The 14,220-nt window shown below is 42.3% G+C and overlaps 1 protein-coding gene across 5 annotated transcripts in view; it reads right to left on the reverse strand.

The window, feature by feature from the left end:
* The window catches only part of LOC129327122 (zinc finger protein 184-like), a 42,253-nt gene extending 33,162 nt beyond the window's left edge, over positions 1-9,091 (reverse strand). Inside the window, exon 1 of one of the 5 annotated variants that reach the window (XM_054975570.1) lies at positions 9,008-9,091. The gene's annotated coding sequence lies outside the window, so the exon portion shown is untranslated. Of the gene's footprint in view, positions 1-6,239; positions 6,435-7,290; positions 7,375-7,439; positions 7,485-8,779; positions 8,838-9,007 lie in introns of those variants that run through there. The other 4 variants (XM_054975569.1, XM_054975568.1, XM_054975572.1 and 1 more) reach the window with 4 other exon arrangements.
* Positions 9,092-14,220: the final 5,129 nt, after the last annotated feature.

Below are 14,220 nucleotides of genomic sequence, written 5' to 3' on the forward strand. Positions count from 1 at the left end.
CAAGGAGGCTGCCTCTCTAAGGCCTAGCCACTGTACTCCAAGGAGAGTTTGTTGAGTGAAGATTGTGAGAGAAGCTATTTGATGTTACTTCAGGCTCTCCGCCTTTAGCTGTGTTCCTGATTTAAGCCCTCCCAAGTCTATTATTGACTATTTATATCCTATCCTTCTACCAAAAGTACTCAAATGTACTAATTTATTTGAATTTGGAAGCTTTATAGCCTGATATTTATTCAAAGGCATTTGTATCCCCCCCCAAAGGGACTCAATGTTGCTTACAATTATATACACATCCACTTAAAAAAAAACCCACAAGGCAACACATCTATTTATTTAAGTCTGTCTTCTCCAAGATAAGAGAAACCCAAGGCAGGTAGCAACAATAAAATTCAGCACAGTTTCACTTCATGCCAAGAATAAAAAACCACAAGCAGACAAAAAAAAATAAAGCCCAGAGACTTCTGTCACTGAAGTTAATCACAAAGCCATCCTCCTGAAGCACCCCCTGCCCCCAAAATTCTTCCAGAATTTGTTCCACAAACCCTCGAGAAAGCTGTAAGAGAAGCAAGAATTTTTTAATTTCTTTCAGGAGGCTATCCCACAACTAGGGTTCCCAACCTCCAGATGGTGACTGGAGATCTCCTGGAATTGCAACTGATCTCCAGGTGACAGGGATCAGTTCCACTGGAGAAAATGGCTGCTGTGGAGGGTGGACTCTATGGCATTATACCCTGCTGAGGCCCTTTCTAATCCTAAGCCCTGCCCCCTCCAGGTTCCACCCCCCAAATCTCCAGGAATTTCCTCCCAGAGTTGGCAACCCTACCCACAACTAGAGTAGCCAGCTCCTGGGTGGGAAATTCCTGGAGATTTGAGGGGGTCACAACATGGGAGTAACCACAGGAAGAGACTGCAAAAAACAGAATGTACCTCTACAGCAGTCAGAACAAGAATAATGAGAGAAGCTACCACACAGGCTCACCCGGTTACAAATCTGGCACCACAACCAGGCACCAAACATCACTATCACAAAAAACTGCTGCCCATCATCATTCAAGTGCTCTGGGAAAAGGCCACTTTACTACTGCTTCTGAAAAATCGACAGAAGGTGCCTTCTTCATTTCCCTCTGGAAGACTGTTCAGAGGTCAACGCCATAATTGCATAAAACTCACGCCGGGGACTGAAGCAATGCACACAGTCACGTGGGATAGTGTTGTTAATAAGAATGACTGACAGCACATGATTTGGTCCAGTAGTACCTGAAAAAAACCACTAGATTTCCAGAGTGTGAGCTTTTGACAGTGAGTGTTACCCATGAAACTAAACACTCTCTAGCAGGTTATAGGTTTAGTACCGAGACAGTAGCTTGACAGGAGCCATTCTGAATCCATTCATTCTGTGTCTGGAGGCCTTGTCAGCCATTAGCTAAATGGGGGGGGGGGGCTTCCTGTGTGGGAAGACTGAATTCCTTTTGCCTTATTCCCTTTCGGAAAACAAGCAAAGTCACCAGCCTTCCTTATCAAAAAAGCAGCCTTCGTACATCCTTGCAATATTATCTAGTGTCCAGCAAAAGTCTAAGCAATTGGTGATTATTGTGCAAACACCGTACAGCTTATTCACAAAAGTCAGCAGTTTTCTCACGAGTCCCTCAGATCTCTCACTCTAACGCCCTCAGATGAACCCCAAAACTGAAGCAAAGTTCAGCCGCCGCCACCACATATCCTAGAGTGCAAAGATCGACTTTGAAGAATTTTGGATGGTGTTAAAATTGTTACCAAGATATCTGCTTCCTGCATTTCCACACTACAGTGTTCAAAGCAACTTAAATAATTCAGGTTTTTTAAAAAAAACATGTACACACATATCTAACCCACTTGAGCTATGGCCTTCTTTCTACCTAGCTGAGCATAAGACAGAATAAAGAGTTAACGCAGGAGGCACCTCTTCCTGCGCCTCATCATACAGTCTCCCATCCTGAAACACGACCAACAGAAATTCCCCAACAAAATACTTAATAAGCATTACAGATCTGAGACATTTTAAAGTGGCCTTTCCCTCCATCTTATGGTGCCCAAGGTGGCAAATAATAAAATTAATAAAAAATTAAAATAAGCATTTACATATAAAAACGAAACATGTAAACCAGGGTGGATTTGATTTAAATCAAACTGATTTAAATCACGATTTAAATCACTAGTCATTAAGGCTTGATTTAAATCATAGTTTTCTACATAAAGACTAATTCTTGCTGGTATAACTTTAATATGCAAGTAGATGCCTGCCTTACCGATAGGTAAAGGAACTTCATTAAAGTATTCCCAAACTGGGTCTCTTTTACGGCCTGCTGCCATTATAGGTTTTTTCCTCCAAGGAAAGGATGTGATAAACCTCAGGTCATACACACAAAAGATCCAAAGACGTGTGCAGTATTGTGCTCAAAAAGTTTCACTTTCATTTTGTACTGCTTGCCCCTCCCTCCTCACACTTAGTTTCTTCTTGTGCAGATCTATTCTCCAAAAAATCAGAAAAATATTGTTTCTATTCACTGAACTTCTTGAAACTTAGCACTGGAGGGGTTGATTCTGTCTTCATAGGTTTGTAGAACAATAGGATTAAGGTCTTTTTCTCAACTCTGTTCATGTTATAACATTTTTGCTGTGAAGAAGAGACATGTGATCACTGCTGAGCTGACACAAATTCAGTTTTGAGAACTGCAAAACCAAGCATCTGTGATAATATCTGTAGGCAGAGAAACTGCCCAATAATCTTACAAAAACCTCTGGAAGAGCATGACATTGTGAATGGATTAATGGAATTTACGTACCAAAAAAATTAAACATATCCAGCCTTATTCTACATAATTAAAAACTAATCTTTATTTCATGATGGAATAACCTTTGGACGGTAATATATTTTCCTCAAAAAGCATTTTATTTAAAAAAATCCAATTTAAATCAAAAAAATCCGATTTAAATAAAAAAAATCCAATTTTTTTGATTTTTTTAAAAAAAATCATTGATTTTTATCCACCCTGATGTAAACACATTAAGGGAAGGATAGTTAAATAAAAATTATGTTCAAAGCTGTAGCTGTGAGCCCAAATATTAAAAAATCTTTTGTCATTTGCATTTTTAAAGATGTTAATTTCTCTAGTCCTTCTATTTTCTAATAGATTTTTCTGCTTCTATATGACAACATTGAGGCCAACTGTCAGTATTCTAATGTTTGCCGCCATGGGAACTCTATTTTAGGTAGAAAGGCAGCGTACAAGTGTTTTACATAAACAAACGGCTATTTCTAAAGCCAAGTAATTTTTTGCCAAGTGACCAAAAAAACCCTAGGTTGGAACAGCCTGCAACTACTTTTGTAGACAAAGTTAATAAAAACAAAAATGTATTTTTTAACCATCCCGCCCCCCCCCCCCCAGATTTAAGACCATTTCCACTTGGTTGATATCTTTTCTCCAATGTAAGCTGACATATATAGCTGCTATCTGCAAATTAATTTTCCTGACAATAGGATGCCTTACAGTGTTTTTTCATTGAAGAAAAGCAGCCTGCCCTGACAGCCTGTAAGGCAGGGATAGTGTTTTCCAGCCTTCCCCTTCCCCCATCCTCCCAATCTCCCCCCATCCCAGTCTGCTTTTACAGAGCTGGCTGCACATTACAGGAGGGGGGCCTCATCCTCTAAGTAAACTGAATTTGAAATGCTGCACTGCAGCGGCATGGACCATGTTGCTGATTTCTGGAGTTTCCCAGCTGTGTGTGTGTGTTCCTGTATACTAAAAGAAAGAGCTCTTCCAGGAGAGCGTATCAAAAATCTCAAAAAGTCTTGTTTAGTGGCCCTCATTTTTGTGTGAAGGCAGCATTTTCTTTTTAAAAGAATACATACCGTAAAAATGATGGATATAAGATTGATTTGTAATTTTTAAAGACAGGTAAAGAAAGAACCCTTATTAAACAGGGAAGACATTTCAAATTTCACGCATGTGTATTTGTTTAGCAGGGTGGTGCAATTCTTAAAAAAAAAGCTTTCCAGCTTGTTTCCCCCAGATTTAAGACCCTTTCTACTTGGCTGATATATTTTCTCCAATGTAAGCTGACATATATAGGTGCTATTTGCAAATTAAATTTTCTAACAATTTAGCACTGATTGAATTGCACTCCCCACCACCAATGTTTTCTGGCCTATACAAGTTTTCATGGGTTAGGATTCCTCAGAATTTGAAAAATTAATTTAGGAGTTCCTCTATGAAAAAAGGTTGGGAAACACTGGTCCAGCCATTTGGACTCAAATCCCACTACTGGAAGGGCCCCCAATGCCACAATGGATGTTTTATGTCACAAGGCTTTTTTAAAAAACTGCCCTAACAATATAACATGACTTCCCATTAGAATGCTGTTAAATGGCAGCAAGCTATTAAGAGATTCTGGTAGAAGTGGGCCAATCCAATGGGCCAATCCAATTATGCTGATGTACCTGAATTTCTGACACCGTGATTTATCTTTAGAACTAAGCATTTCTGTATAAGCCAAACTGAAAATAAGCTCTGAGAGAAGTTTGTTACTCAACATAAAGAACAGTAAAAAAAACCCACAGATAACAAATTATGGGACTTGATTGTTTAGGAAACTAAATACAGATCCTATTTGGCCAAAAATAGGCTACCTTGTGTACCAACATGTGTTGTGTCACCTAATAAAGCACAGGGCTAAAAACTATAGATGGCAGTCACTCTTCTGTGACCTCTGTAGTCCATCTTCTAAAATGTTACCATTACATAACGCCTGCCTACTGAACAGCAGGGTAGTACCTGAATCTTACCTGCTATTTTCTGGATTTTTTCCCCTCTAGTGAAATCAACTACCTATCTTCAAACATGGTCTACTCTGTTATGTAAGCAATAATGCTTGGCATGCCTGTTGGCCACAGCTGGAGAAAATTAGACGAAGATGGTAAGCAGTCATGTGGGTCCACAGAAAAACCCAGGCATAACAGCAGTATTATGCCTTTTTATTAATACCAACCAAGATCTCTCCAAAAATCAGCAAGTGTTTTAGTTATCCCAAACTCTTCATCAGGCTGGGTGTTCAGTACAAAAAAAAAGGAGAGATGAAACAGAAGTGAACATTACAACCTTCACCTGCAGTTTGCAATGGATGTGTCCTGTATAAATCCACATGATTTGGAGTGTCTTAATATTTGAAGGAAACAGGGAAGCTTTTTTTTGTACTGAACAATTAAAAAGGTTCTGAAGAACGCCAAAGCCTGCAAACTATTTTGTGATATTTAGGCTAATCCTAATAAAAGATTTTATACGCTTTAAAAAAAACTGATACATTGGGTTAACTTGAAATTGCTGAAACCACTAAACACTTTTATACACTCCAATGTATAATTTTGTTGCTCATTTTAATTTGTACCTTTTCAATATGATTATTTGTAAGAATCTTTTCAAAATTTATTGGAAAAATCTGTCCTGGACTGGGCTTCATTTTTTACTTTACTATTTATGTTATTTATAGTCAGCCTTTCTCACTGAGACAAATAGGGAAAGATCATTTAGGAGTTTCCACATTCTTACAATAGGATTGCAATCTGACAGCCTGGCATATTTATGCAGACAGAAATCCCATTCTGTTCAATGAGATTTACCATCAAATAACTGCGCAGAGGCCTGAAAACTTAGCTGCAAGTAATACAAAACTAACCTAACCTGAGGCATGTTTATTCTGAAAGATGTCCCTCTACGTTCAATGGAGCCTTCTTCTAAGTGTACCCGACCACAGTAGTTCTCTTGTTCTTAAAAATATATATTTTAAAAGCACTACCACATACATCTCTGATTTTTTCCAACCCAGGCCTTAACAAGGAAGATTTTCCTATCCTAAAACGCCAAACCAAGAAGCAAGTCAGGATCGCAGATCATCTTTCCAAATTGGACCAAAGGTACAAAACAAACAGGTACACAATCCAGTCCAAGTTAAGTGCTAAAATTTAAATCCTGTTTAAAAGGAATGACGCACAAAGGGGCTGACGGGCTGATACACAAACTTTCTTCCCTCCCCCGCCTTCAAAATTGCTACAAGTTTCCCATCTCTGCGCTTACGATGCGTTGCAAAGGTTTTTCAAACGACGAAGCAAAGCAGACTGTACCTTTTCTTGCTACAAAACCCCCGACTCTTGCGTCTGCTCAGCCATTAACCGCCAGCCCGCCCAAAAGATAAAGAGATGAAAATCTTACAACGGCTTCCGGAAGAAGCTGCCAGGCCGGGAGTTTTGCAAAAAAAACACTTCTGGAAGGCTTGCTTTCAAACAGTTCCTCGGGAGAGCACTCTCATTGCCGCCGAGGAAGGATTAAGAACACAACTTTTGCATTTTGCGATGCTGAAGAGCGAAAGACCTTAAGAGGAAAAAGAGAACCGAGCTTCCCCGTGCACGCCCGCCTTTTCTTTCTCCTTGCCACTTCCTTCCCTACTTTCCGCGGCATGCTGGGAATTGTAGTTCAACCCAGTCAAACGACAAACACGCCAAAGGGACAAATGTCTAAACTCGAAACAAAACCTGGCCCTTTTGTTTTTGGGATGAAGTTGGCGACGCCCTCCTCAGCGAAGTCCCATTTAGGGTGACTGCGGATATTCTAGCAATACGTAGGCAACCCAGTCACCGGGTTTTAATTCGCTTCTCTCCCCCTGCGTTTGCGTTGCTGGCAATCGCATACACTGTAGCAAGCCATTGGTCCACCCAGCTTCGCATTGTTCACTTCGACTTATCAGGTGGAGTTTGTTTCTAACCTTTGCTCTGTCAAGGAAGCATGACTGGGTAAGGTCAAGTCAGCTGCCCCCCTCCCCCACCGTGAGGAAAGGGGGAGATTCGAACCCGGAACCTCTCTTATTCACACGCACAGGCAACAAAAAATCACAACACAAGCATTCGCACGCTTTTGAGGACTCGAGTTAGGCTTGGGGGGGGGGGGGAAGCAGCTTCCAAATAGCTCCCAATTTTCATGCTTCTTCCTTCCAGCCAGTCATAACTTTCTCCTTTTCATCGCACAAAGAATTCCCTATTCGGCCAGTAATCCCCCAAAGATGAAAACCAAAAGAGATCTCATGCAAAATAACACATTTTTCTCTCCCTCTTCATGCCATGCTTAGGGTAACCCTACGACGCATTCTCTTGTACTGGCCTTGGCTGCAAAACCAGACATTCCTCTGCCGCCTTTTCACGTGGAAGAAAATTACAGCAACCCCCCTAGCGCCAGCGCCGCCTCCCCCTCTATACGGTCATTGACGCACCAGACAAGTCGCCGAGACTTCAGGCCACACGCCCCCTCTGGTCCCACGTGGGCGCCTCTTTCATCGGCTTTTCCGCCACCTTCCTTTCGCAGCCCGCACCGAGCAAGACCCTCTCACGCCCACCCCGCTCCTTTAAAACCTTATTTTACCTCCCCCGCCGGCCAGTTCCTCTCCTCCTCAATGCAACAGCAGATGGCAATATGGCAAATGGCGAACCCCACCTCCTGCCTCAAATGTCTCCGTTTCTTTAAGGATCGGAGTTTAACCCCAGAAGCGCCGCCCTGTCCTTGTAGGCTCCGCTCCGGAGAATGGGAAGGAAAAAAGCAGGGCAGGAAGATAACATCGTGGCCAGCCCCCTTGAGAAACTGGTATTCAGAGATACTCTCGTCTCTCGAAGTGGAAGTTCCATTTACCCATCACAGGTTAATAGCTTTTCGGAGACATCTAAGGATTTTTGGATAAAAAATGTGATTGTTTCATGATTCGAAATAGTGGACAGACCTCTCCTCCATGAATTTCAATAAGAGAGACAGTCTAGTGCAGAGGTTAAGGTGCTGGTCTAGGATCTAGAAGACCCAGGTTGGAATCTCCACTCTGCCATGGAAGCTCCCAGGATAATTTGACCCAGTTGCTCACTCTTGCTCACTCACAGCATAACCCACCTCGCAGGGTTGTTGTTACTATGCTTTAGAGCAATTGCTGAAGTCTTTGCAAACCAGCAGGTGCTTGCAAGAGCTCCCATGATAGCCACCCTCCTCCCCTCTACCCATGCAAGAATATTATCTCTTCAAGCAGCTCCTTTGGCTTCACAGATTTGAAACAAAGGGGAAAGGGTTTAAGAACTCAACTCAAAATACAGAATGAACTGGGAGGGTCATGCTACCATATAAAAATGCTAAACGTGTTTTAAAATTATTTATTACAAATTGTGTACACAGACACCATTAAAAATATAAAGTAATAAAAGTAAAAATATCAAAACTCCTAATAAACGTGTACATACGAGATTAAAAATTCCATACAAATTGATGGAGAATCCAGTGACCATGATACATGCATCAAAATAAATACTATATCAAAATACTTATTATAGTATCTAAAAATAAACTGACCAGACGCGCTTCGGCCCAAACCGGCCTTCCTCGGTGGTCATTAAAATGCTATGTACAACTACACACATCCAGGAATTAATTATTCCAATAATAAATACAAATTCAATTAAAATGAATTAAAAACCAGGTGTTGCTGTTAAAATAGCTTGCATAATGTGTAGTTGTTAAAACGTACACATAATACCATGGAAAACCCCTCATGGTTGTTTCACTACACATCTGGCAATGCCTTCAATGTTATTCTGGTATAAAATAATACCTATCCCTGGAGGTGTGAAGTCTCCACCAAAGACAGTAATGAAATGGCACATCCCCCAGATTTGAAAACACACAGACAGCAAGAAGCTGCCTTCTATGGAATCAGACTATTGACTCACCTGCTTTTCCCTCCTATTGGGAACGATCCAAGACTTCTCCAGAAGTCTTTGAACTGGGGGTGCTGGGGATTGAACCTGGCACATTCTACATGCGTTGCAAAGGACTACGGCTGTTCCCCAGGGAGATTGCAGGATTAATCAAGCTCCTGGCAGGACAACTAAGTGCAGAGTTGATCAAGCTGGGGGCAGGGAGATAGTTATCTGGAAAAAGCACACAATGGCACTTACAGAGGTTTATTGGTGGCTGAGACGACGGGTGCTTTCTTGACTCCCCACCCTTCGCCCTTCCAGCAGCAGTGAGTGAGTTGATTTTGTTATGGCCTGAGTTGCAAGTGGTCAGTGAGGCAAAGTTAATAAATAACTGTGCTTGGTTACATGCTGCTCTTACAGAAGAAGCATTGAGGTAGAATAGGAATCTAAGGTAATGTATACTACTTCACCTCCCCCAGAGTGATTCACACCAATACCTCTGTTCCATAACAAAAAGAATATGTTTATTTTCTCTCAGTGCTTATCTGGTTTGTGGATAAAGCAAAGAGTACAAATTATAATTAATTACAGTAGAGTGATGGCAGAACTCTGCTTCAGAACAGTTACAATTTCTCACACACCCCAGCTTTATTGAAATAACAGGCTGTTTCTACCAGAGACAGAAACAGAATTATTTCACTTGGGAGTTCTCACTAGACCCAAGAATCTCAGCCTATTGAAGTAGTTAGCTTGATTCTTGGGATACTCTACTCACAACTCCCTAAACCATTATTTCTTAAAGAAACACAGGATATCTGCTCTATTCTGGTTTCTTCATCCAGCCCCTAAGCCCTATGTATATAACTATATAGGTACCTAACTATATCTAAGTTCTTGTACTTCCCTGGGCAAAACTATTTAACTAATCTCCTGGTAGTTTCCCCTATTCCCTGTCCCTTCCCCAAGCCCTAACTGAGGTGAAAACCCACTTCCTTCTCATAGCTTCACAGCCTACGCCCTGGATGGTGGAACTAGAGGCTGTCTTTTGCAGTGGACGGGTCACGGATCTGAGATGGGTTAGAGAGGCTTGTGGTACAGGCACCAGGTCTATCAAGCAATCACATTTGTTTCCCACCTTTTCTCCAAGGATTTCCTGTTGAATAATTGGGTCTCTGCTCCTCTCCAGATGGACCTGGAGTTCTTTGGGAATTAGGACTGATCTCCAAACCACAGAGATCAGTTCCCCTGGAGAAAACAGTAGCTTCAAAGGGTGGACTCTGTGGAGTCTCATACCCTCTGAGGGCCCTTCCTTCCCCAAACTCCTCGTGCTCTGTCTCCAAATATCCAGGTATTTCCCAGCCTGGAGCTGGCAATACAACCTCGCAACAACCCTGTGAGGTAGTGACTGGTCCAAGGTTCACTGAGCGGCCTAATGACGTGTTAATTACATGATAGTATTTTCCCCCCAGTTATGTCTCATGAGTGTGTCAGCAGCACCAGGTGCATGGGATCTTAATTTGAATGGGGGAGCATAGCGTTCTTGACTTTAAATTAGCCGGGGGGGGGGGCACTCTTGGCCATACTGGGGGAAAAGCAACTCCCTTGAGCCAATTCAGATCAGGAAAATGGCACGGTTGAGGGGGGGGAGCCGGGGGGGGGGAGCCGGGGGGGAGCCCCCTCTTCCCACTATCATGATCTGAATTAGGCTCACGAATGCTTGGGAGCACTCAGTGATGTGTCCATGGAAAAATGTATCTGGTTCTCAATGGGGATATGCATCTGCATTGCTGTAGTTTTTGGCCAGCTGTAGTTTTTTACCATGCTGTCTCCCAGGTTTCTCTCTAGCATTTCTACCACTAAACTTTTTGGGACTAGCTCCATAATCCCAGTATCAGATTATGAGTGTGGGTGAACTACAGGCAACATAATGGCACCTGAGCTGAAACATTTACACTGGCTGCCTATTTTCTTACAGTTTCAACTCAAGGTGCTGGTTGTAATGTATAAACACTTGCACGGTACCTGACAGATGGCTTGCTGTCACATCACGTAGCCCTACTTAAGCATATCAGGCCTTTCTTCATATCTTTTCAACTCCAATTCAGAAGGAGGGGGGTCAGCAAACTCTTATAATTAAAGAGACAAACTGATTAAAAATTCCAAAGAGCCAGGATAAGAGTGCCCATTTGCTTGATGGAAAATATGTAACTTAACATCAGAGAGAATTAATGTGCATATTAATAGACCAGAAAGTTTCTGCAGCCCAAACACTGGTTGTTACAAGTCCTTTATTAGGAAGTGACACACTAGTATACTTCCGCAAATGGTTTGCACGTGGAATTACTGCAAACTATTCCCCTTTCATTTACCTTTCTGAAATGTATCTCTTAAGAACTCCTTTGCCCCTTTCTCTGGGCTCAAGAAGTCTTTGTCTGCCGTTCTTTTACTAATCTACTCTAGTATTTCACCAACTCCACCCTACCATATGCTTCAAAGTATAAGCCATATTCGGTTCCCTACGGATAGGGTTACCAACTTTTAACCATGTCCCTCTTGCTATCCCTTTCAAGTTAGTTTGATCTTCAGCAACTTCCAATCACTGCTATTTACCTCCCTGCCAAGCAAAGCTTCACCTGCCCTTTCCCACACCTTAAACTTCTGTTAAAGGGACAGGACATTTTCTCTCGGCTAGTTGGGCAACCCTACATATTCAACAATTTTTGGCTCTAGAGCTATAAGTTACGTAAGTGAGGCAGGTAAAATGCCAGGTACAAATGAGCCCAGCCCAAGTCCACACTGACCCAGCAGGATCGTTCTCCAAAGCAAGGAGGGAAGGAGACAGAAAGAAACAACCAATAATATCTTGAATACAGACACAGTATTTATTGAGCATGCACCAAAGAATCAAAGAACTCTGCTAGCGCTCTCTCTTTCTCACACACATATTCATATTGATGCACCTTCATGCATACCAAGGCCGGCTAAGATGCAGCAATGAGACATTTTGAACTGGAGAGCTCAAAAAGGCGATAACAGGAACTCTGCCCACAGACCCTGTGACCATGATAGTTTATTCCCCTTGGGTCATCAGACCCCCTTGACTTCTAGGAAATGAACTGAGTCAGCTAGATTCAGGTTGGCCTTGTTTACATCTTTGTGGGAACTAGCTGCCTGCTTGCGAGGGCCTCTGGAGCTTGGTGTGACTTCTCCTTTGTAACTTGCTTATGTCAAGGGCACAGGCTAGCCATGCATCTGCCAAAGTCAATGGTTTTCTGGGGCCTGACTGGAGGCTTTCTTCAGCTCCTTCAGTCAGAAGATAAATCAGCATATAACCTCCATGGTAGGAAAGCACAGGGGAGGGGCAGTCATGTACACAGTCTGTGTTCTCTGGAACGAGGATTCTTCCTCTTCTATGGCCTTCGCTTTACTCTGTTCTCTTTAGACCTCACCTAGAGTATTGCGTTCAGTTTTGGGCACCACAATTTAAGAAGGATATAGACAAGCTGGAACATGTCCAGAGGACGGCAATGAAGATGGTGAGGGGTCTGGAGACAAAGTCCTATGAGGAAAGGTTGAAGGAGCTTGTTTAGCCTGCAGAGGAGACGACTGAGAGGTGATATGATAACCATCAAGTACTTGAAGGGATGTCATGTAGAGGATGGTGTGGAGTTGTTTTCTGGTTGGACCAGAACCAATTGATTGAAATTAAATCAAAAAAGGTTTTGGCTCAACATTAGGAAGAACTTCCTGACAGAGTAGTCCCTCAGTAGGACAGGCTTCCTTGGGAGGTAGTGGACTCTCCTTTGGAGGTTTTTAAGCAGAGGCTAGATGGCCATCTGACAGCAATACTGATTCTGTGAACTTACGCAGATCATGAGCAGGAGGGCAGGAAGGGTTACATTAGTTCTCATGGCTTCTTCTTACACGCCCAGGTAATGCTGTCACTTTGGGATCAGGAAGCAATTTTCTCCAGGCCAGTTTGGCTAGGTATCCTGGAGGTGTTTTGCCATCTTCTGGGCATGGAATAAGAGTCACTGGGGGTATGGGAGGGAGGTAGTTGTGAATTTCCTGAATGGTGCAGGGGGTTGGACTAGATGAGGAGGTCTCTTCCAACTCTATGATTCTAAGTTGGCATATGCACACTCACACTAGCCCATTTACATCTCTAGCCCTATATGTTACTGTTCAAACTGAGAACAAAAATTCCTTTTGGAGTGTAAAATCTAAAACCATGCATTCAACTGCTCTGAGTAGGCATTAAGTTGTCCTGAAGGGCAGTATATAAATCTATTATTATTATTATTATTATTATTATTATTATTATTATTATGGTATCAATTGGAAAGCATAGCTTCAGCAAACTGTAAGTTCAGGCCGGCTTTCCCACAGTTATGACATACAGGGCCTTTTCAGTGGTGCCCCCTCACCCTGCTTTGGAATACCCTTCTCTGCACACCAGCTGACATTGCTGAACATTTTTTGAATAGCAGGCCAAGACTTTTATAAAAACTCGGCTGCCTTTAAATGAATTGCTCGATTGTCATTCCCTAGGAATGGTAGTTAATTTTTCTGTCTCGCTATGTCTTGAATAACCCAGTCCAATCTTGTCAGATCGTGGCAGCTAAGCAGGGTTGGCCATGGTTAATACTTGGATGGGAGACTACCAAGGAAAGTTTGCTCTGCAGAGGCGGGCAGTGGCAAGCCACCTCTGAACCTCTCTTGCCTTGCAAAAAAACCCAAAAACTACTGAGCTGCTATCAATTGGCTGCAACTTGACAGCACTTTCCACCACCATGATTTGAATAGAAACATAGAGCAGGAAGTACCTGAATGGTCATCTAGTCCAACCCTATGCACAATGAAGGACATTCATAGCAACTCCCCCTCCTCAACCCACCCAGTAATCCCTGCTGTATACCCAAAGGAAGGCAAAAAAACCTCCAGGATTCCTGCTAATCTGACTTCAAAGTGCCACTTCAAAGTGGCAATTCTGTGCTGCTTACTTAGAGATGCTGTTTTAATTGACTTGATATTTCTTGCTAGTCATTTTGACCATGGAATTGTTATGACTGCTGAATTGTATTTCTATTTAGCATAGATATGCACTGAATATATTGCGGACATTTGTGCCTGTTGATGCAGAGAGGTGGTATCTAAATGTCTGAAATAAGTAAATAACCTTTCTAGGTTAAGGATCTGTAAGGCTATCCTTCTTCCTGGAATTGTCTGGGAAGGGCAGGGAGAAGAAAATTTATAATTAATGTAGGGGATGAATGTATCTTAGAGAAGCTGCTTGCTGAAAGCAACCTGAAAGATTTATAGGAGGAGGAGGTACCAGGAGCTTTAAGTAATTCAGAATCTGGCCTTGACTTGGCTGCCTGCTGAAAATTCTTTTCAAAACTAGGGTTTGCTGTTATCGGAAAAGAGAACGTAATTCAAAGGACCTTGTGCAAGTGTGATAGAGCACGAGC

The sequence above is a fragment of the Eublepharis macularius genome, chromosome 4, assembly GCF_028583425.1.
Source record: "Eublepharis macularius isolate TG4126 chromosome 4, MPM_Emac_v1.0, whole genome shotgun sequence".
In the NCBI taxonomy this organism is placed as follows: domain Eukaryota; kingdom Metazoa; phylum Chordata; class Lepidosauria; order Squamata; family Eublepharidae; genus Eublepharis; species Eublepharis macularius.